At 33.4% G+C, this 23,500-nt stretch overlaps 1 protein-coding gene across 5 annotated transcripts in view; it reads right to left on the bottom strand.

The window, feature by feature from the left end:
• The window catches only part of LOC115890324 (zinc finger protein 608), a 265,426-nt gene that overhangs the window by 116,282 nt on the left and 125,644 nt on the right, over positions 1–23,500 (bottom strand). For 2 of the 5 annotated variants that reach the window (XM_030910499.1, XM_030910503.1), the window contains one exon: positions 20,031–20,056. The exons of 1 other annotated variant lie outside the window; for it this stretch is intronic. The gene's annotated coding sequence lies outside the window, so the exon portion shown is untranslated. The remainder of the gene's footprint in view (positions 1–20,030; positions 20,057–23,500) is intronic. 2 more of the 5 variants (XM_030910501.1, XM_030910500.1) reach the window with 2 other exon arrangements.

Below are 23,500 nucleotides of genomic sequence, written 5' to 3'. Positions count from 1 at the left end.
AACAACAGGACAAGTCATCAGACATGGCAACAGCTACAAATATCTCGGAATGAAAATATCCAAAGACGGAACACTATATCAGGCAATATAGGAAAGAAATATGCAAGGCAGAAAAGCAGTTTCAATGCTAAATGGAATACTTTGGGATAAGAATATAACGATAGAAAACAAGAAAAGATTTTACAATTCCATCGTAAAAAGAATAATTACCTGCAGTTCTGAAGTATGGCCTTTAAAAGGGAAAGCTGAAAAAACGCTAAAAACTACGGAGATGGACTTTTGGAGAATCTGCTGCAAAATCCGGAAAACAAACTATTAAATTGGAACCCTCAAGGTAGAAGAAAAAGAGGTAAACCACCCAAGAGCTGGAGAGAAGATATTGATAAAGAAGTGTTGTACAGATGTTTAAAAGTAGATGGATAGGGGGAGATAGAGAGAGGTGGAAATTAGGAATCGAAAGACGAAAAACGTTGTAACCCGATTATGTATGTAATGTCTCTTGTTTTGTCTCATTTTGTATACCTCTCTCCCACTGCACTCAGAAATAAACTGTGCGACGGTACTTCGGCATCTTCAACCGCTGCACGTCGTCGGTATGGCTCGCTATTTGCTCGATGATGGCCGGTTTGCGTGACAAACTCGTTAATGTATTATTTAAACCGGCAGGTACCCACAGAGCTGGAACGAACGAGCGGAGCGGAGGCGAGCCAAAGCCTTCATTATCATAAATATAATGTTTTAGGTGTGCGAGTATATGCGCATGCATGCGCCGATTTAATTTCTTGTTCTGAATTAAAAGATCGGCCTTGATTATTGTGGGTAGTTGAATGTGCCGCCGAACACCGAGGTGTCTGTAAGAAATGTACAGGGTGGTCCAAAGACCGAAACCCAATTAATTTAATTTAGTTATAGAGCCTCAAATAGTAAAGTGACCCCAAAATAGAATATAGAGAAGGTTAGTTGCGTTTACAACTGAAAAAAAATGTGGTACTGATGAATATAGTCCACCGAACGATAACAACTTGAAAACCATCGGAAAATATGAATAATCTGCTCTAAATATCTACCAAGATTAAGAAGAAAAGTTCATTATGGATGTGTGTCGTACAAAAGAGCAGAATTTATATAATTCTCAAAAAATCTGCATTGATTCTGTGTCAAATATGCAATAGGTTAGGTTGTAGAAATGTCTTTGTTTTGTTTTACAAATATCAGCATATTCTGAAAACAACTAAAACCACTCCTCTTTACGCTCCTGAGTCATCACCATTAAATTAAATGACTTACTTGTCATTCGCCGGGCTAAAATAAAGACATAAAACATCAATAAAAACCCACAATTTCCTTCAGTCAGAACGAAAATAGCTCGAAACGTTTTAAATTTTCCGCTTGTTAAAATAGAACGCGAACATTTTAATACCAGGCAATTTTCCTAACACTTTATTATAATATGAAACGTCCAAAGTAATTTATGACGAACGCTGCCTGTAAACGATGTAACTTGTAAATAGTTTAGAAAATAATTCTATGGACTGCTGAACGTTGTTCCACGCTATGTTGAACATTTTTGCTACCGGAATCTGGGTTATACATCAAAATGAATGCTCGGGGAAAAAAATGAAACGGTAAATAATCGAAATTTGCGTCAAATCAGCTGGACGTGATAGGAATGGGTCAAAATATCGATATAAATGAACAAATAATAGTTTAAAAACAACTCTCGGGAATGCCCGGTTCTTTTGAGACATCAAAGAACCGGGACTCAAAATTATTAATTTCCGTTTTTTTCGCTACTTTCAGGACTCGGTAATAATAATTAAAAACCTATTTTTTGTTACGTGCGAAAGACTTGATACTTTCTATCGAAAGCGGTCGAAATCAAACTCTTCTAAATAAGTAGTGATGATATCTCTTACTGTTCATAGTTCTGAAGTTATTTTGAAGTTTCTATAATGTTTATTAGCAATTATTGAAGTATAAATATGTTATTTTATTATTTAGTATTATATTGTTAAATGTATTAAGGTATTCTCCCTATACCTTCCGTTTCCATTCCATATCCGTTTCATATTTTTATTGTATTTATTTATTATTTATTTGCTTCCGTTCCGTATCAGTTCCATACTTGTTATTGTACAATTTTTATCATTGCGAAAGTTTTATTTTTAAAATTTCTATCTTTTGAAAAAGGTAATAGATTTAATTAAGAGGTGAAAGGATGAATAAATATCAGCAAAATGTTAACAGAGCTGGTACAAATGTAAGAACTTGACAACGCTGTTTCCGATACGCTTCAGTATGTCCGCCAAAAAAATGTATGGAAGGAAAAGATATGGAACGGAAGGGAAACGGAACGTATATAGTGTGCATTGTATATATAATATTTTATGTAAATGGAGGGAAACGGAAGGGAGCTGATATGGAAGATATAGTGAGAATCTACCTTTAGTTATATGTTTTGTGTTATGTTTTTATAAGCATTTGCATTGAAAATGTTATTTTTTTATGTTGTTTGATGTAATTTTTAAGATACCTATGTGTTTTCGTTTTTTTTCGCTTGTGTTCATTATTTGTGTTTATGTTTACTTTCTCATGACTTAATAATTTGATATTATTTCTATTTGAAACTCAATTTTTTTCGGTTTTACTTTTGAGGACCACCCTTTGCTTACTAATTGACGAACTCCAATCATTGAACGAAAATATTTTAGTACGGTTCCGGAAATTTTAATTCAGATCTTTTTGGCCATCACAGAACTGGGCCTCGGTAACAATAATTAAAAAATTATTTTTTTTTGTTTGTGAGAAAGTCCTTTGATACTTTCTAGCGGTCGAAATCAAACTCTTCTAAATAAGTAATGATGTTATTTATTATTGCTTCTTTTCTTGCTTCTTTTCTCTTTAGAAGTTCCTACAATATTTATTATGTTATGTTTTAATAGATATTTGCATTTTTAATTCAATATTTTAGGGCTTTTGTCTCAAATTCAGTTAAGTTGGTTTATGTTGTTTGGTGTGAAACTTAAGTTACATATATTTTTTTTCTTTACTTGTGTTCATTGTAATTTTCTCATGATTACTTAATAATTTGATATTATTTTCATTAAAAATTTCAATTTTTTGTCCATTTTACTTTGAAAAACTATTCCCTGCTTTCTGATTGATGAACTGCACCACCATTGAACAAAAGTCAGTACCAAAAGTACCAAAAAAAACGCGAAATCCCGGCTCCTAAGAGGCACAGTAGCTAGATCGAAATTCCCGGTTCCGAAAAACAGCTCCGGTTTCAGAACCCCTAATTATAACAGATCGTACTAAAAAGAGAAAAAACATTTTTAATTTTTAAAATGTTATGCAATAAATCGTTTACCTTGATGATTCTGAAAAGATATTACTGTATAAGTTAATAATAAATTAACATGCAAAATGCACAATATCGATATTTTTCAATATCGTCCCCATCTCTAACATGTTTTATAAAAATAGATGTGGTTCTTGAAAATAATGTTGTGAGTACGTGTTGACTGGACTACTCATTTATCAAGTGTTGATGAATTGTTATTTTTGACTTTTTGTTTCCAGTTTTCAGCTGAAAAGCCAACGTATTTTAAGTAGGTATTTTGTAGAATGGGCAACAAGATCTTCAACATGAAATTGGTGAGACAGTGACAAGAAGTAGAACATGAAAAGTTATAAAGTTAGGTATTTAGGCACTAGCGTAGTAAAGAAGATATATAAAAAATAATATTGTAGAACAATTATCAAAAAATACAACAGACCTGATAAGCAAAGAAAGAAGAGAGGAAAGCTATCAAAACTAGTAACTAGTAACAAAGCATTGGAAACTCAATAGGCAGGGAAAGTTGATGTGATTGACAGACGAAGCCATGTGCAGATACTGTCAATCAGAAGAAGAAACAGTAGAATATACTCTATGTCAGTGCGATAGGCTAGCAAATGTGCGGTTCTTTATACAAGACAATAATAAGCCATTCGCAATTGAGATAATTGAGGTGACTGGAGAATATAATCTAGAGATAAGAAGACGACAACAATAGATCTATAATGGACCATTTACACAATGTCAATTTTGCAGGCATTCCCCTAAACCAATTCGAAGACAAAGTTGAAAACTATGAAAATGTACGAGCTGTGAGAGTAAAGTACGTCTACTGGATTTGTGTACGAAAGGAATTTCAAGAATGCAAACACGATATTGGAGTACGATCAAGTTACTACAAAACACATTAAACTAAACAGCAATATATTTTAGCACTAGATCGCTACCTATATACACGCAGGAGACTGCTATGGAGTCCACGTGGACTTGACCGAGTATGTCTCCGCGAAACGCACTCCGTCCACTCATTACATTGGCTACTTTTAAATTTTTCGAATTTTTACTGACGAGACACATCGTCTAATTTTTAACGACAAAGATCGATTAAAATGGTAGCAGACCGAACTTGAAGAACAGTGCAGTATGTAAAATAGTTGCCTGATTTTATTAATTTTCTGTTGTTTTTCTTCTTAATTATTTAATTTTTATAAAGATTACTAGCGTGTACCAGTTCGCGTTCGCGTCGAATTAATCATTTGTAATGATGATGATAAATCAAAGCAAGAGTTTCCATTAACATACAAACTGGATAAAATTTTCTCACATTTATGTCAGCATGAGAAAAAACAATATGGCGATATTATTATATAACTTGGTAATATTTGAGGGGTAGTTTCATCTCGTTGGAATTTGACTTTCGAAAAATCCGTTTGCCAAAAATAAGCTTTTTACGTCAAGCAGTTTAAGCAGAATCGTGGTTAAGAAATTACCCAACTTTTTGGAACACACTGTATGATTTTTTAAAAAAATTCAAAATATGTAAAAAAAACCAAATAAATTATGCTTGTCCAAGCGTTTTCCCGAAAGGCTAACCGTTTTTTAAATAACAAATATTGTAATATTTGAGGGGCGTTTTCACCCTCTTGGAATTTGAGATTCGAGAAACCCCTCCTTATCGAACCTCTACATCCCACAGTCAATCCGTTTGCCAAAAATCAGCTTTAAACGTCAAGCAGTTTAAGCAGAATCGTGATTACTCAATGGTCATATTTTATGAAACTATGTACTGGTCATATTTTATGAAACACAGTGTATAAATTTATAAAAAATATACACACACTGTATAAATTTATGAAAAATCTTAAAATATGTAAAACAACAAAATAAAATATACGTGTTTAAGAGTTTTTCCGAAAAACTCACCGGTTTTTAAATAAAAAAATATTTTAATATTTGAGGGATAGTTTCACCCCCTTAGAATTCGAGTTTCGAAAAATCCCTTCTTACCGAACCTCTACACCCTAAAGTCAATCTGTTTTCCAAAAATCAGCTTTTTACGTCAAGCGTTTTAAGCAGGATCGTGATTAATCAATGACCAGATTCGAAGGGTGTAGAGGTTCGATAAGAAGGGATTTTTCGAAATTCCAGTTCCAAGAGGGTGAAACCAACCCTCAAATATTACAATATTTTTTATTTAAAAAACGGTCAAGTTTCCGAAAAAACGCTTAAACACGTATATTTTATTTTGTTTTTTACATATTTTCAGACTTTTTAAAAATGTATACAGGGTGTTTCGAAAAATCTGGCCATTGATTAATCACGATCCTGCTTAAAGCGCTTGACGTAAAAAGCTGATTTTTGGAAAACAGATTGACTTTAGGGTGTAGAGGTTCGATAAGAAAGGACTTTTCGAAACTCGAATTTTAAGGGGGTGAAACTATCCCTCCAATATTAAAATATTTTTTATTTAAAACGTATATTTTATTTTGTTGTTTTACATATTTTAAGATTTTTTATAAATTTATACAGGGTGTTTCATAAAATATGACCATTGAGTAATCACGATTCTGCTTAAACTGCTTGACGTTTAAAGCTGATTTTTGATAAACGGATTGATTGTGGGGTGTAAAGGTTCGATAAGGAGGTGTTTCTCGAATCTCAAATTCCAAGAGGGTGAAAACGCCCATCAAATATTACAATATTTGTTATTTAAAAGACGGTTAGTCTTTCGGGAAAGCGATTGGACAAGCATAATTTATTTGATTTTTTTACATAATTTTAATTTTTTTTTAAAAATCATACAGAGTGTTCTAAAAAGTTGGGTAATTTCTTAACCACGATTCTGCTTAAACTGCTTGACGTAAAAAGCTTATTTTCCAACGAGATAAACCTACCTCTCAAATATTACCAAGTTATATAATAATATCGCCATATTGTTTTTTTCTCATGCTGACATAATTGTGAGAAAATTTTATCCAGTTTGTATGTTAATGGAAATTCTTGCTTTGCTTTATCATCACCATTACAAATGATTAATCCGACGCGAACGAAGTCGCTGGTACACGCTAGATTTTGTATAAGCAAGTAAATGTATTTATTTTTATAAAAATTATGTCTTATTTACGTGGTGAAAAAGAGTGGGAAAAAAACTGATTTGGTATTTTTGAAATTTTTGTATAAGTAGAATGTAGAATGTTTGGGATAGGGGTTAATCACCGCGACCGAGTTCTAACTCATCATCATTCAGTCTAAAGGCTTTGACAAAAGCCAGTATCGGAGACGGCTTCACACGCCCATGAATTGCTCACTAACAGAGAAGTTTGTTTTCCCCCTTCCGGATGTCCCATAGCTATAGAACGGATCCACGTACTGTGGACTGTATTGACGCCTAAACATTGAAACTGCTCTAAATATTGGAGTGGTTTATGTCAATAAAACTGAGGCCACTCCATTCACATGGATTGTCGCTATTTATCCGATGTCATGTCCATTTAACTGAGAGGATTGTCTTAGCAATCAGCTACGTCATAATATCTATCCGTGAGAAATATGTGTCTTGCATTCTTGTAAAAGTACAGTATATATTTAAGTTTTTTGAGTGGCAAATATAATTATTACTATACGAGTTATAAGTAAAGGAATGTAATTCGCCATGAAATAACTACAGACCAATCAACAAATTAAATCGTTCGAAAATCAGCACCATCCACCGTCCGTTTATGGACCGGTTCTGTAGAAACAGAACTGTTGCAGTTATTAGCGGATAGCCGCGCATAATTCTTAGTCGTCATGTGCTAGGCGTATATAGCGACTCTATAACCGGCCGACATCGACGTTATTAAATCGGATGCCATTGCCGTTTAGCAAATTGAACGGACATGGTAACGCGTACATAATCCGCATATTTTACCATAACGATCAGACTGGTTGCTACTGCTACTAGAGTAGCCGTATCTAAAGAAGCCATGCAAGCGCTAAATCAATCTTACATAGGTTAGACATTGCTGCGCAAATTAATTCTAAAAAGTTCTTTTAGAGCAATAAAATAAATATATTTACGGATAAACAAACCCTCCAGTCGCAAACAAGAGGTGATCACAATGCAAAGTTTCTCGATTATATACTGGCTTCTTCGTTAGATGCGGCTACTCTACTACCATCTATAGCCGGTTAGGCTTGTGAACGATCGAGTTCTCTAAATGGCAAAAGCTGGTCGCCGTGTTTGAAGCGAATACGCGGAACCAGGTCAAAGTAATGCATAAGGAATGTTCGACATGGGGTTAGGAATGTACAGCATTGAAAATGACGATAAACAGCTAGCTTATGAACTCAATACTTCTTGTTGATAAATTATCCTTTCGGCAAGTTTTGAAGTGGCGGAAAATGCGAGATTTATACTAAAGTAACTCACCGGGCCAACTTTGTACCGCCTAACAGTGAATTGAAGTGAGAGTTTTTCGTCAATCTTGCACCCCTTACAATACTTGCACTAATTTCATAAGCGATAAACATGTTTAACTATTTTATTTTCCTACTTACTATTAGCTGATGTTTTGAAAAAAGTTGTTAAAATTGGCTTATTTTATTTTAACAAGTTTTGAGTATAAATATTTTTAAGACAGTAAGAAAGAAAATAAATCGTATGCCATTTACATAATGTTTTTGTAAATTCTAGACATTTGGGTGAGGTTTCAAATAATTTTTCGCCCAAATACATTTAAATAAAATATACGGGGTACCGCTTAAATACCTGTCCCGATATTGAACGATGGGTATAGAATTTCAATGCATTTCCTATACATAATAAGTCTATCCTTGTGTTGTAGGAGGTTTGACCACCGTACATGTACGGTGGTTTGACTAAACAAGGATGAACTTGTCCTCAAACCATTCAGACTCGATTTTCTGTCCTTCAATACTGGGACGTAAATCCTCACATTGCTCTAATTTGGAGGCTGTCGTATATTTTATTTAAACGTATTTGGTTTCGCCTGTACCTCTTTTTTACCCTCTAGTCCTCTATTTTTTAATTTGAAAGTTGGCAACCCTATACTAAACCTACTTTATTTAAAAAATAATTTTCTGTATATTTTTTTTCGTGAATTTGAAATAGCTATTCTGATCAGGGCGGAGACGAATCCAACAAATCAGAGGTCAATAAAATCAGTCAAATCGTTTTTCAGTTATAAATGGTGCAACTAACCCGACTTTCTTTTATTTATTTAGACTATATACAGTGAAACTAACCAAACTGTATCTAGGTAAAACGGGTGTAGGAATATTGCAAAAAATCAAAAAAATCCAACAATGGCATAGGAACGTACGTGCATGTGTCTCTCCAGTCCACCCGTCAGGCGTCCATCAAATTTCCGCTCGGCGAACCTTGGCTAAACAAAACACGCACGTCCCAGAGAATCCGACTAATTACATTAAACGTTCCCGTTAGTTCCGCCTCTGTGCATCCAATTACCGACGGCCAGTCGTTCCGGTTGTACGCCAACGAACCGACAACCGGTCGCTCAAATGCACACCGCGATGCGATCGCATAGATATGGTCAGCTTCACCACTACAAACAGGCCCTATTGTTATTCTATTCTCCCCGGTAAGTAGTAATAGAGGTATTATAGAGATAACATGTCATTCAGAAATCCACGTTTCTTAACACACAAATTCAGATTATTATGTCTAAAGACCCCTATACACTTCGGTTATTTTACATGGTTTTAACCGAACGGGTAGGACTGCAGTTAAAACCGTGAGTGTGACTGTTCGGTCGTTTTACCCGTACGTTCAAAATCTGTCTCCGCCAGATATTTTAGCCGGATCGGTTCGACCCGTTCATTATTAAAGGCCCCCACAGACGTCGTTATTTTGTTAGCAATTTCACCCGCACGGGTAAAACAGTACGGTTAAATTCGAACAACGACTTCGTCCACATATAGACATTGTTTCGTTCAGTTTGTTTGAAACTGCAGGTAAAATCATTGGTGATGGAATTTACGACGACGGACGCAACGTTAGCAGTGGCTGCTGCAGTTGCTATTGAAATAAAATATTCTAAATAACAACATTCCAAATGGGCTAAAGAATGGTTACTCCAGCGAAGACAAGTTTCATATGTTAATCTTGTGAATGAATTACGACGAGAGCCGGGAAATTGTAAAAACTACAGCATATATTTTTATTTAACATAAAAATACAAATTTTAAAATCACTCACTACTCAAAACTAACAATAATTATTGTTTGTGAGATTGAAGTGAGTAGACACTGATAAAAACCGCCCTTAATTGCGTTCCCACCACACACTGACAGACTTGAACGAACGCGTTTAAAAAGGACGGTTAAAATCAAGCAATGGCAGATATTTTTGAACGCCGGCCAAAAGGACAGTTTTTTGGCCACACACTGACCATCTTATCCATACCGTTTTAACCGGGCGGGTAAAATTGCCAAAAAAGAACGACGTCTGTGAGGGCCTGTTAAGTGTATCGATAGTGTAAAACCGCGTAGGGTTTTTCTAGCCGGTGGCGTGTAGTTATTTATATATTTTTCCGGCGCATTACATTATTTTCTTTTAATCTTTTTCTGGATTTATTTTACTGCAGTTGTCGCCGCCGCGCCGCGCCACTGCTAGGAAGTTGTTTTTCTAATCCATCATTTTTAACTACGGCGCGGAGTAAACGAACTGAACAGAATGAAACAGTGTCTGGAGCTAGTGTCTGGAGCTTGCTTACCCGTGCATTCTACCCTCGCTGTTTTAACTGTACGGCTAAGCCGAGCAATGGCACTATCCATTCATAGCCAAATGTCACTATCACCATTCTCAGCTTATTCAACCATTTCCAATTATGGTGTAGCCTCCCTCACATATTTAGATACTCTCTTTGTAGTTGGGCCCATTGTTGTCTATTGTTGGCTATACGGGCCCAAGTTATCCCTGCTAATTTCCTAATATCATATAGTCCCATTCAGGTTCGGTTTTCTTCTAGGTCTCTTAATTCCTCATGGATACCATGCTATAATGTTTGTGGTCCATCTGTAGTCCGTCCTTCTTGCCAGGTGTATTGCCATGCCACTTGAGGGATTTAAATCTGTGGATGACATCTATTACCTGGATTTGTCATATCCACTCTATACTTTACAATCTCTCTTGGTTATTCCCAGCATATTTCGTTCCATTGGGCGTTGTGCGACCTGCAGTTTCCTCGTCCACAGCCGAGACGGTGTAATTACCACAGAAAATTGTCGTGGATACTGTTTTTGATTTTTAGTTTGTTTTTTAAATATTTTATGGGAATGTTTCACTTTAGGTCCCTAAAAATAAGAAATATCTGATAAAATAAAGTAGATATTCTGAATTTTTAGACAAAAACAAAAAGCTTGAAGTGAGGAAAAATGCAATTTTTCGTAAATTTTTTGTAATATTTGCTCCAATTGATTTGTGATATAGTTTTTTAAACTCTGATTTGAGTTTCTTTTTTATTTTTTTTATCTGCAATAAAACTTACCTATATGTTTTTAACATACACAATTACACGTCTCGTTATATCTCCGTACATTATAAAAATTATACAGATCATAATGTGAATAGTTCTGGCTGATAACGAAACGCATTAGCAAGCAAGGGGGATGTCAATGTTAGTCTGGAACTATTGTGAACTAAAGACCTAGTTCAAGGAACTATTCCTCTGGAGGAACTAGAACTAAGGAACTACACTGAAAAAACGTATCTCTCAGTCGAAATGAATATGACTTGACCCAAAAGATTGGCGCTTTTCAATACGGCCAAGAACAACGTTTCTTTGCCCAAAGCATTAACTATCTTTTGATAAGCTTTAAAAATTACTTTAGAGAATAGAAGAATCTATCTGTCCAAAGTATTTCACTCTTAACCCAAAATTAATATGCAAAGAAGTTCTTGCTACTATTCTACTATTCTCTTTGATCCATGCAAAAATTCTTGATTGAAAAGGGACCATTTCTTGATTAAAGAGACACTTTTCTTAAACCAATAGCGAATACTATGGACTCAACTAAAATTTATTTTGATCTAAGAGAAGTCTATACATCATATACAGGCATATTACGAGGTATATTATTTTCTGATAAATTTAAGTTTTCCTGGTCTGTAGTAAGTAAAGTGATATTATTTTCCTCCACCGTAGTTATTTCTGCTTCTTCACTCCTTGGTATTTTTTGGGGTGATTCATCACTCTACAAATTACAAAAAAATGTTACATCACGATTAATCAAAGTAAAGCAAATAAATTATTAAAATTATAAGCTTTGGTCACATTTTGAATTTTTTAATAGAACGACTTGAAATTCTAAAATTTTTGTAATTATTTGCATAAAAAAAATCGATACCTATATTCTTATTTAATCTATAGTCACACATGCATTATCTAAACAGGTGCATTAGGTAAATGTCTCTTACCTTCAAATATAGAAAATAAATGCTCTAATTTCCATTTTTTCAGAAACGCCTTTAAAGAATCCATATATCCTAAAATTTGTCCATAAAAAATGACAAATGCATGTTAATAACGATCACTAATTTGTTATACGATATGCGTTTAAAAAGCAAATTATACAAAATTCCAAGTGGAAAATTCCAAGCAACAAAACCCGTGCGTACTATGATGTACGACTGATCGGACTGCCGACTGATTGTATATACCGTCCTTCGTCATCGTCTTTGGTGTCGTTATTATTTTTGATCAAAAGAGTATTTAGCTATTGGAAAAATTGCCATGTTTCTTAAATGAAAATACGGTACTTCCTACCGTATTTTTCTTATTATCTTAAAACAAAGTAACTTGCACTTGGTTGAATGAAAATAGATTCAAGAGAAATTTTCGAATTTTTCAAGAGAACCAGTTTTCTTGAGTTAAGAGAGTTTTTCTTCAGGCAAAATATTTTCTTTTACGCTAAAATAAATTCTCTTGCCACTAATTTTTTTTTTCAAGAACGATGACGACTTTAGTCGACCTACATTCAGATAAAAAAAATCATTCAAACTAAGAAAAATTCTTATAATTTAAAATCCTATAATAAACTTTTAGATCTAAATATTTCTTAAAACATACATAATAGCCGCTCTTAAGTTTGAACCCAATGATTAAAAAAATATGCTGTAAAGGAAACGAGCTAAATATATTCAGATGTTCAAAATACATAACTTACTCGATTCATGTTTTATTAACAAGCTAATAAATATAAACAAGAAGCAATTAACATTAAAGAAAATGCTTTTGCAATTAGTTTCCATAAATTAATAACATAATTGCATTTTAATACTTCACTACAAAAAAACCATAACAGTTGAATATTATCATATTTTTCATTCGTTAAAAAAAAGAATGACAATTTTTTTTATTTTATTTACATGTCAAATTAATTATTTTTTTTAAATTTTTTTATTGAATTCAAATGAAAAAAATTCTCTGCGTTAGTGAAATTAACGATCCTAATAGACAAAATAAACATCAAAACAAAATGAACAACACAACAACATAGATTGTCATTAAAAGAATTTTTATAGACCAAACCACCTCTAAAATAAACCGTTTATTATAACAATAATTATCGACCAGTGGATAATGTAATAAAACGTCAGAACCTTTCTACTTTATGATTGTTATTTATTTAGGAGTAACAAATAAGGTTCTAAAATACCTATTTTATGATATGAAAATAGAAAAGTGCCTGCGTGACTCAGTCGCTCGTTCAGGCTGCGGAATAAATTAATTTTATCATTACTTAATTACGCGATAATCCAAAAATACCTAAACCGTATTTTGTATAGATTATAAGGCTATTAAAATACTTTTGTAATAGGTTTTGGCAAAGTGCGACAAGTTTCACATAAAACAGGTATCAAGTAGTCATAAAAACCGAATAAAAGTTGATAATAATACAACATTATTGTTATACAGGTTATACTACTATTAGAAAAGTATTCCATAAGTAAGGTAACCAATCATTATATAAATAACAAGCTTCATTCAGAACCTCTAAGTTAGTGGCATAAATTAGTGGTTTCAATTAGCGTAGGAGTTTATTTCCTTAATTTCAAAGTAAAAATTAGTGGTAGTCATTTTCAATTAGTAGAAAAAGTTAATAAAGTTTTAACATTTCCACTAATTATACTTCAAAATTTGCGAGGAATATCATTTTCGCCTTTGATTGTTATCCTTCTAGAGAAATTGTTAAAAATCAAAAGTTGATTTTTTTCTAAGCTAAATATTAGGTTTTCTCTATGGATACAACTCACTACCGCAAGCTGTTGCTAAGAAATTCTATTAATTTTAATTGTTTTTTAGACATTGTGAATGATCGTAAACTAAAAAGTATAAAGCGTAGTTGAAACCAGTGATTGCGAGGTTCTGAATGAACCTTTAGAGCTTCAAATTATAAAATTTGTTAAAACAACGGAATCAATTAAAAAAATTAAATATAATTTTTATTTATTAGGAATTTTATAGACTTTCTATGTCTGTTTAATTTCTAAATAATTAAAATGACGATATATAACAAGTAGACTAGAAACCCAAGGCGCGATTCACACTGTAACGTACCGTCATCGTCACATCGAGCCACCGTCTCCACAGAAAACATGAAGTAAATATGGGAGATGGACGTTATAGGTGAGAATCGCCCACAAATCGATAATCCTGATATAAAAACATAATAAATTATTATATTGTCATCAATCCTTCATCCTTGATAACTGTACAATTTTCAGTTTAATTTGACTTGTTAAAGTGGGTGAAAAAAACGTTCATTAGCGGTAAGCTAATGAATAGGCCCCTATCTCTGTAGTATGTTATGTGTATAGACAAGTCCAAGTTGCGGTCTGGCGCATCCCTCAAGCAATGAGAGGGTTTGGTTTGGTTTGCGGTACGATCACCACTTATCATGAATTAACAGATTTTTAATACTGTAATCTAACATCAGAAGTGGGATTAACCCGTAATAAAGTGCCCACAGTGAGTATATCTATCAATATACATTAATTAAGTTATCAAGTGTTTTGATTGCAGTATGTTTACATTACTATGTAATTTTTGTAAAAGATAGAAATATATAAATCCTGATATTCTTTCCAATAATTGCCTTAAGTGAAAGTTCTTCAAAAAGAAATACCCACATAAAATAATAACGTCGATAACGATGTCCTGTTTAGCCGTGAATGAGAAAAAATTAACAATAAAATGTATGTATATTGCCTCAGAATACTCTTCCAGGTCAAATATTTTTGAGTGTAGATGTGCAACTGTCACTGATTTGTAGAAAATATACCTATGTATGTATCCAAACCAGAAAAACAAGTCTTCCATAGGCGTAGAAAACATTTCTTCAAATAAAATGTTATCAGTTCTACATAAGTAGAATATAATAATATACTAGGGTCGACATTTCTGACCTTGTTTGCCGATTTTTGTGTGTACGAAGAGTACGGTGAACACGCTTAGTAAAATAATATGTACTGAATAAAGAAAGAAGAGCAAACATTTTCTCAAGCGCATGAAATCTAGCGTCGGATTAAGTGGTTACATAATAAATATTTGGCATTTTTGCTCTATCCGACTTAGTAAATTGTCATAGGTATTCATCCCTATACCAGGATGATAATTCTAGTTATTACTTATTATAAATCGTTTGTATATGTTACAGTAAAAGTTGGATTGTTAAAGATTACTAGTAAAAGCTCACATTCACTGCATGGCTAAGACTACGCCAGTAAAAGTTCAGTTATTTTTGAAACCAACTTTTACTAATGAATGCGGTCTAAGACGATGGACATTCCCTGGACGATGGCAGTGAGTTTGAAAGCTTCAGTTAGCGCGGTTGCCACATGTTGTAAAATATATGGATAAATAAGGATAAGTTGAATAATAGGCAATATAAGGATAACATTAAATTGGGCTAAACGGTGGCAACGTTGACAGACACCTAGCGTAAATTCGCTTTGTTTTTTGTGGTTATGTATAATTGTTTTGTTATCGTTGTAAAAAGTGATGTACGGTATTTTCCCTACGGAAGAAATTTTCTGTGAAAAATGAAGGTAAACCAGGCACTCGTAAAAATGTAACAGTGCTTGTTTTTCATTTTTACAATGTAATGAAGTCATAGCAAAAGTTAAGCGTGCAAGAGAAAAAATGTTAAGGAACCTAGTGACTATGAACTTATTAAACGTTTTGATATACATACAAGTAACGATAATAAAAGTTAGTTAAATGTAAACAAAAGAGAAACAATTAAGCTAGTAAAATGTAAAAATAAATTTGAATAAAAACTCAGCTAACCAATCGAAGATTTATGATCCTGAAAGCCTTTTATTTCGCTTTTATGTTACATATTCGCACGAACGACCTTCAACAGCGCAACACACCGTCTGCATTCTTAACAATAAAACCGGCCCAACCACGCCTCGGCAGACACAATGCAGAACGAAAAAAAGATACAAAATAACGACACCAGACGGCTCTTCTGTCGGCACTAATTTGTCAGAAAGGAACTCCGGGAGGGCAAAACTATTAATTAATCCACCAGTTGGTCGACTATTGTGACTTTGAATGATAAATTTGGTGGTATTTTTTAGTTTCTTGTTTCCGAAATAATTAATTCTTTATCTCCCTTTCACATAAAATACAAACAAACCATCTTCAACCTTTATCATAGAAAACTAATTAGAATTTCTGTACTGTTCTCTGTTCGAGCACAATTCAGCGAATTATACGAATACCGTCTTAAATACTAAGGTAAAAAACTTATGAGTCAAAGAAAAGGGACGTAACCAGAAAATATTTTACAGAAAAAAAAGAGTATCAACAATCTCATAAATTATTCCTATCCAAATAAAACAAAAATATGTTCCAAAACGTTTGTTAATAATAATAATAACAAATGAATGTTTTTACATAATATGCGTATTTGGTCTAAATTAAAATCACTGTCTTTTCAAAATCTTATAATTTATAATTCTGCTTTTAATACCTAGACCATATCGGCAAGGGAAGTCTTGGGTTGGTATTTACATATCTAGGATTAAATAGCTATGGCGATCTTCTAAGCCAGACAGATAAAGGTGCGTATTCATTATCCAAACGAACGAACGAACGAACGAATGTTCGCTAGTGGTATGGACGGGGACCGTACGATACCGAACGCCTTTGATGTACCGACTCGAAACGGATGGTCGAGCGAACGAACGAACGAACGGCCGCATGCGTTCGGTCCCCGTCTAAATATACCGCACTTTCATTCGTTCGTTCGTTCGTTCGGATAATGAATACGCACCTTAAGAGAAAAATGCGACGCTATATTTCATGCGTTTGGGAAAATACTTGCTCTTCTTTCTTTATTCAGTACATCTTATTGTACCGAGGGTATGGTTTTCGTACACAATCGGCACGTAAAGGCAGAATAGCTGCCCCGATATATACAAACATATTCATGAATTGATATATTTATATACCTACTAGTGATGACGTCACTTTTCAGAACCGGGGCTTTAGTTTTATGGTGCTTTTGACAATGCTTATAAGGAGCTTAATATAGAGAGGGGGAAATATATTTTTTATTATATTTAACGGAATTAGACATTAATTAATTATTATATTTAACAGATTATTATATTAACTATTTTGACATATGCACCTTTTTAATATAGTTTTAATAATAATAATAAATGTCTTTATTCGTTAAATAAATATTAATAATGATTACAAAAAACTAGTGGCGAGATCTAGCTTAAAACTACTGTATCTAACCACAAAAATACACACATATTATTGATAAAGAAATATTAATGTTAAGCTATTAATAAACTGATGACGTTAGCTAATGACACAAAACAATAAAAGATAGATTCAGTTCAAATTAATTTCAATAGCTAACTAATAATTTGTTAATATTAAAATATTTTCTAATATTAAGAAAAAAAAACTACCGCTTACATTAATAACCGGTAATGATTGTAATAATTTTGTACTTTTATTTAAATTCATATACAGGGTGATTCACGGCCATGGCACGTTAGACCTTTATGGAGAACCGGAGATTTGGCTTGGTCTAGAAATTTTTGAAAATTTGGATTTTTGCATAAATGCACCTGCTCCATCGGTCTAAAATATTTTCAGCATTACAGTGTTGCCGCTTCGTATTAAATGTGGTAGCATCTTTATTATTTTAAAAGGGTGACGCGATATATTATTATATTTTTCGAAACTACTTCCATATCTCAAAATGTTTCTATTATACTAACCTTTACCAATCTCTAATAGTTTTAGATAACAAATAAAACATGTGTAAAATTGACAAAAACATGATCTTGAACAAAACTTTTTAGATCTCTTGAGCCAGATCGAATATATCGACTTTCGTTAACTTATAACCCAAATTTCAACTTTAAAATTGTTTAATTTATGATTATACCAATGCTTATTCACGATCATGTTTTAGTCAATTTTACACGTTTTATTTTTTATCTCAAAAACTATTAGATATAGGTTAGTATATTAATGAAAGATTTAAGTGCAAAAATGTAATGATATACTGGGTGTTCCATTTAAAATAAGAAAGATGCTACCACATTTCGAATGATGCGGCAGCACTCTAATGCTGAAAATATTTTAGAAAGATGGAGCAGGTGCCTTTATGTAAAAATCCATCACCTCTCCATAAATGTCTAACGTGCCATAACCCTGAATCACTCTATATATTTATTTCATTCTAATATAATATAAATGTTACTTTTAAAAACCACTTCTAATACATAATCCTATTCGATTTAAAGCGATTATTCGTTCTCTAGTTCGAGGTTTATTATACCCTTGAGAGGACCCAACATTACATCCACTTTACTCTAACGGTAATATTGAAAACATTAAGTTATACACTCGTAAAATGTCACCCCCCGTTAAAATGTCTTATCCCTCTAGGGATTGTCGTAATGATCCACTTGGGACAGACTTCCTGATAATCCGCCATTGTTGGGACCGTTTTGAAACCATCAAGCTGTTATCTGAGAGCCATAAATAATTTGTCAAGAGATTGGAACTTTAATTCTCTACAGTGCTAATTAACTTAATTCGTTGACAAATGATCAGATCAAAATCTAGAAATTATTAAATTATTCAACATTACCTACTAATAATTAATACAGTAATTACTAACAAATTATCTATTACTATTATATCTATTTACTATTTCTTTTGAAAAGTATTTCGTAACACTCATAATCTTATTACCATGTTAAAAAAGGATACAAAAAAATATATGGCAAAAATTCCACAATAATTCAAAATAAAACGTTAAGATAGGCTTAGAAATGCCATAAATGAAAGTTTTAATCCTAATGTAATTTATTCCAAAAACCCCTCCCAGCCCAACATATAAAAATTACATATTATATCGACTATGAATGGGGTTATATTTGGGTTTTTACGTCAATCTTCATTTCAAAAATTAGCATCAATCTTTATTTCAAAGGCCACTCTGACAAAGTTTCTTTTTCTATTGTATAATTTTTTTTACAAAACCTATACATATAATAAAATGGAAAAAAATAGTAAAATATTTTCTACATTATTGATATACATAGATATCATTACTTAATATTATGTTACCATCAGTTAATCAGTTTGTATAATGTATTAATTATTCAGGGTGAGCCTTAAATAAGTTCAAATAATTTCAGGAAATTTTTTGAAAAAATGTTTGGTTTGGTTTTTTTTTAAGTTTTTAGTTAAAAAACATAATTTCTTAATAATATGGCAACATACATAGGTATTAGATTAAATTTACAAGAAAGAAAATCCAGAAAAGATCCAGTAGTTCAAAATTTTAGCAAAAAATATTTTTTTTTGGAAATTTGCAAAGTAAAATAACAAAGTAAAAAATAAAATATTTTGAACTTATTTGAAAAACGCTAAAGAGAAAATAATGTTTCTTTTATCGAGATCTACCACCATAATTAAAGAATCTAAGATCGTAATAAACCGCGTAAAGTTGACCTAAAAATGAGGATCGACTACATTCCCCATATAATTTTATATAATGACAGCGATCTTCATTTCCAAGCCAACTGTGACGCCGTTTTTTTTCTCAATCGTAAGAATTTTTTTATAATAAACTCCGGAAATAGCTTGCCATACTAGAGCCGTTCGGTATACAAAGGAAAGTAATGTGGCTAGCACTATGCTTCAACCGCCTATTATTACCTCAGGATTGTGAATCCCAAGTACTCATTTAAGGCTGAGTCGACCTAGGTAGCCAAATTATTTTTATTTTAATAAAAAATAGTCGGCTGATGAAATGCCGGGTGTGGGATTTGAACCCACTACCTTGAGATTGGTAAACGAGAGCCTGTACCTCTACGCCACCGGGGACCTTTGTATACCGAACGGCTCTAATATGGCAAACTGTACCTTGCTACTCCCACGGCGTCAAACGCTATATACGGGAGCTATTATTATTATTATAACTCCAGAAATATAAAAGAATCACTGGTGTATATGATTTAAAACAAAAAACTTTTTGAGACTAATCTAATCAACGACATCACATTAGTAAATTAAAACCAGATAAAAAACTAAAACTATCTTAATAGAAATAAATAAAACGTTTACACTAAATGATACTAAAACGAAATAATGTAACAAAAAAATCGGAAACTTACAATAGTCATTCACCTTTGAGTCCTATCTGAAAAAGACAAGAAAAATACATTAGTTTTAAAACAAATTATGATTATAAAAAATACTAATTACATAAATATTTCTTTTAAATCACAGACAATAGTTTTGATCACAACTTATTCAGTACCAGCTGGATTGCTTTCGAGTATCCGCGTGTCACCTATTTCGCCTACTCGCATACGCTGTCATAGCACCTCGTTACGATATCACGCGATAACTCTACACGATGTCTCGTTTTTTTTAAACGAAGCGGTTTTGATATGATGTTCAAAGAAACGGCAAACAAACATTATCATTTTATCCCATGTTACTATATCAGCATTTTGATATACATACACACATGGCCAAAATTACTGCATATATTGTTTAAAAATATACGGAAAGGAATTTAAAGAATCTTTTTTTATACATAGCTTTGATAATCTGTAATAAACATTTGTTTGTTAAAATGGATATGGTAAACAATGTTTATCGTTCAGACCCAATATTATTACAAATTCTTGCACATTTCGATTTGTGGTCTCTTGGGTTTCAGAAGAAATTTGATCATTGTTTTGGCCAAGCATAGAAACATTATTTCACAGTTTAATAGAGTCAGAATAGTAACACTGTCTCAACAGGGCTACCGGCAAGTTGCAATAGCTGAAATTGTAGGAGTTAACCAAAGCGATGTTTCGCGAATATTAAAAAAATCAGGGAGACAAACGAGGGTACAGACCGGCCTGGATGAGGTCGAGAGAGAATACTACTGATGTGCAAGACCGACAAATATCCCTCATTGCACGACGCAATCCCCTGCTTTCTAGTACTGCTATTAAAAATGAGTTAGCTCGCCTTGAAGGAGCAAATGTTTCAAGAAAGACCATAGCAAGAAGACTCCATGACAGAGGAGGCCTCTACATGTTCCGAAGCTTAATTTACAGCACAAAATTACGCGACTACACTGGGCTGATGAGATGAGAGCAAATGGACCTAATTGGAATTTCGTCATGTTTAGTGATAAAACAAGACTAGGCCTACTGTCAGACTCGCGACGAACTTAGGTCTGGAGAGCATCTGGAAGACGGCACGCTTGAATGCAGCTCAACCCCGTGTCCCGTTTCAAGAGGCATTATGGTATGGGCAGGTATAATGCACGGAGCTCGAACTCTTCTTGTTTTTATTGATGGCACAATGACAGCTGCCTTAGAGACGTTTTAGAGCCTATTGTGCGTCCATTTCGAGGGGCAGTGGAGGATGAATTTGTTTACATGGACGATAATGCTCCTCCCCATCGCACTTTAAAAAGCGATTTAGTTCGCGAATTTTGTGAGGAAGAGGGTATAAGAAAACTGTTGTGGCCACCGATGTCTCCAACTGAAATGCTGCGCGCGAAACATGGGGAGCCATTCCTCGACATCTTCTGGACAACTTAATTGAGAGCATGCCACGTCGTCTCACAGCTTGCATTGAGGCTCGAGGAGTCAATACAGACTATTAGTTGTGAGAAATAATTAAAATTTTTTCAATATTTTCTGTTTAAAATGAAATTTGTTTTTGTTGGTTTTCACTCATTATGAAATAAAATTATAATAACAGCCTAGTTGCACTTAGATTTTTAATTTTATATTAGTTAGTCGTGTAGTAAGCCAATATGTCCAAAGGTATAAAAAGAATCATATTAGGTCCAAAATAAAATAAAAATATCGTTATATGGCAATAATTTTGGCCCCCCCCCCATGTGTGTATTTATTATTTCATTAACTCCCAAAATCTATTTTATAAATAAAACCAAATAAAATGATGCAACCAAAATTGTTTATTTTTTTAACGGATTTTAAATTATTAAAAAAAATTAGCCATGTATTTGTAATGACGCAATCAGTTCGAATATATCGGAATGTAAAATTTCAACGTAATTATTCGCCGCAATAATTAGAGAAATTATTTAATCAGGCTGAATATAATTGGACGTCCATAATAAATATAGGAATTGATAAAGTATACGGTATAATTGCGTTGGGTGGAAATGTTCCATAATGTTTAATTATACATTATTGCGAATATTATTTGAATTGTATGATTAAATTATAATTTGTGCAAAAACAAGATTGTTGAAAATTTATGATCTTGCTCACATTTTATTACTGTTACAATAGCAAATAGCTCGGTGAACTAGCAGTGATAGATTTTATATTGGATAAAATATACCTAATTCTAAAAAAATCTGGTTTTATGCTCAAGAAAAACTTGACATGCTAGAGCCGTTCGGTATACAAGGAAGGTAATGTGGCTAGCACTACGCTTCAACCGCCTATTATTACCTATGGATTGTGAATCCCAAGTACTCATTTAAGGCTGAGTCGACCTAGGTACCCCATCTATTTTTATTTTATTAAAAATAGTCGGCTGATGATTCGACCCCACAACCTTGAGAGTGGTAGACGAGAGCTGTACCTCTACGCCACCGGGCACCTTTAGAAGAAAAATATATGCAAAAGAAATAAAGACATGTTATTAAAGAAATATAATGATGTACACATTGTACAATAATAAAGCAACGAGTATCAATAAACTAAGTACGTCTTAAATGAATGAGAATGATGAAAATCATAGAATAGTAAAATCAGGTTGGTCTTGATATTTTGATGCCACTTTGATTCATCGAATTTGAATCTAAGAAATTCGATTTTACTATTTCCATTGATATACAGAAAGAGGGAAGTATTTTAAAAATGTCTTTAAATTGTTGTCGGACATTACAGTTTGCGATTCAGCTAGAGCATTTTTTAAGACTAAATAATTAATTTAAGGTTATATTAAAACTGCCATGTTTATCTTCGTTATTTTAAACGCAATACCCCACCACATTTGCAGGGTAAGAATTAGACTGAACTGGAGAATATCTCAATCAGGAAGATCTCAAAAACATACTGGGGGATTAGACGGGGAAACCCAACATGTGGGAGTGGCATTTTGACTCTTTAATACGAACCATCCTTGTGTGGAACATAGGTAAACAGTACAAGATGTCCCATTTTCATATGATGATAGACAACGTGTTATCTGAAAAAGTAAAGATTTCAGTTAACGTCTCCTTTTTGCTGCCATGGCTAATCTTGACGGGGCCTACTTTGTTTACGCGGAATCCGAACCGTGGTTCTCGGCCATATCATGGTCAATGTCCTACCGACTTGGCAAGTTAGACCTGTTCGGTGTTGAGATTTGAACACCGGTGTTAGGTGTTGATGACCGCTGGTGTTTCAGTCGGTGTACCGGTATCAACACCGACACCGGTGTTCATTTCAGCACCGGTGTTTATCTCGGTACCGGTGTTCATCTACAACACCGGTGTTTATTTTGACACCGGTGTTTATCTCAACACTGGTGTTTATCTCGACACCGGTGTTTATCTCAAAACCGATGTTTATCTCAACACCGGTATCACGATGAACACCGGTGTTGATACCGG

Source organism: Sitophilus oryzae, unplaced genomic scaffold, assembly GCF_002938485.1.
Source record: "Sitophilus oryzae breed Bouriz unplaced genomic scaffold, Soryzae_2.0 scaffold_860_pilon_pilon, whole genome shotgun sequence".
NCBI classification, from domain to species: domain Eukaryota; kingdom Metazoa; phylum Arthropoda; class Insecta; order Coleoptera; family Curculionidae; genus Sitophilus; species Sitophilus oryzae.
Note: the sequence above shows the minus strand (reverse complement) of the source record. Positions and strands in the feature narration are given on the sequence as shown.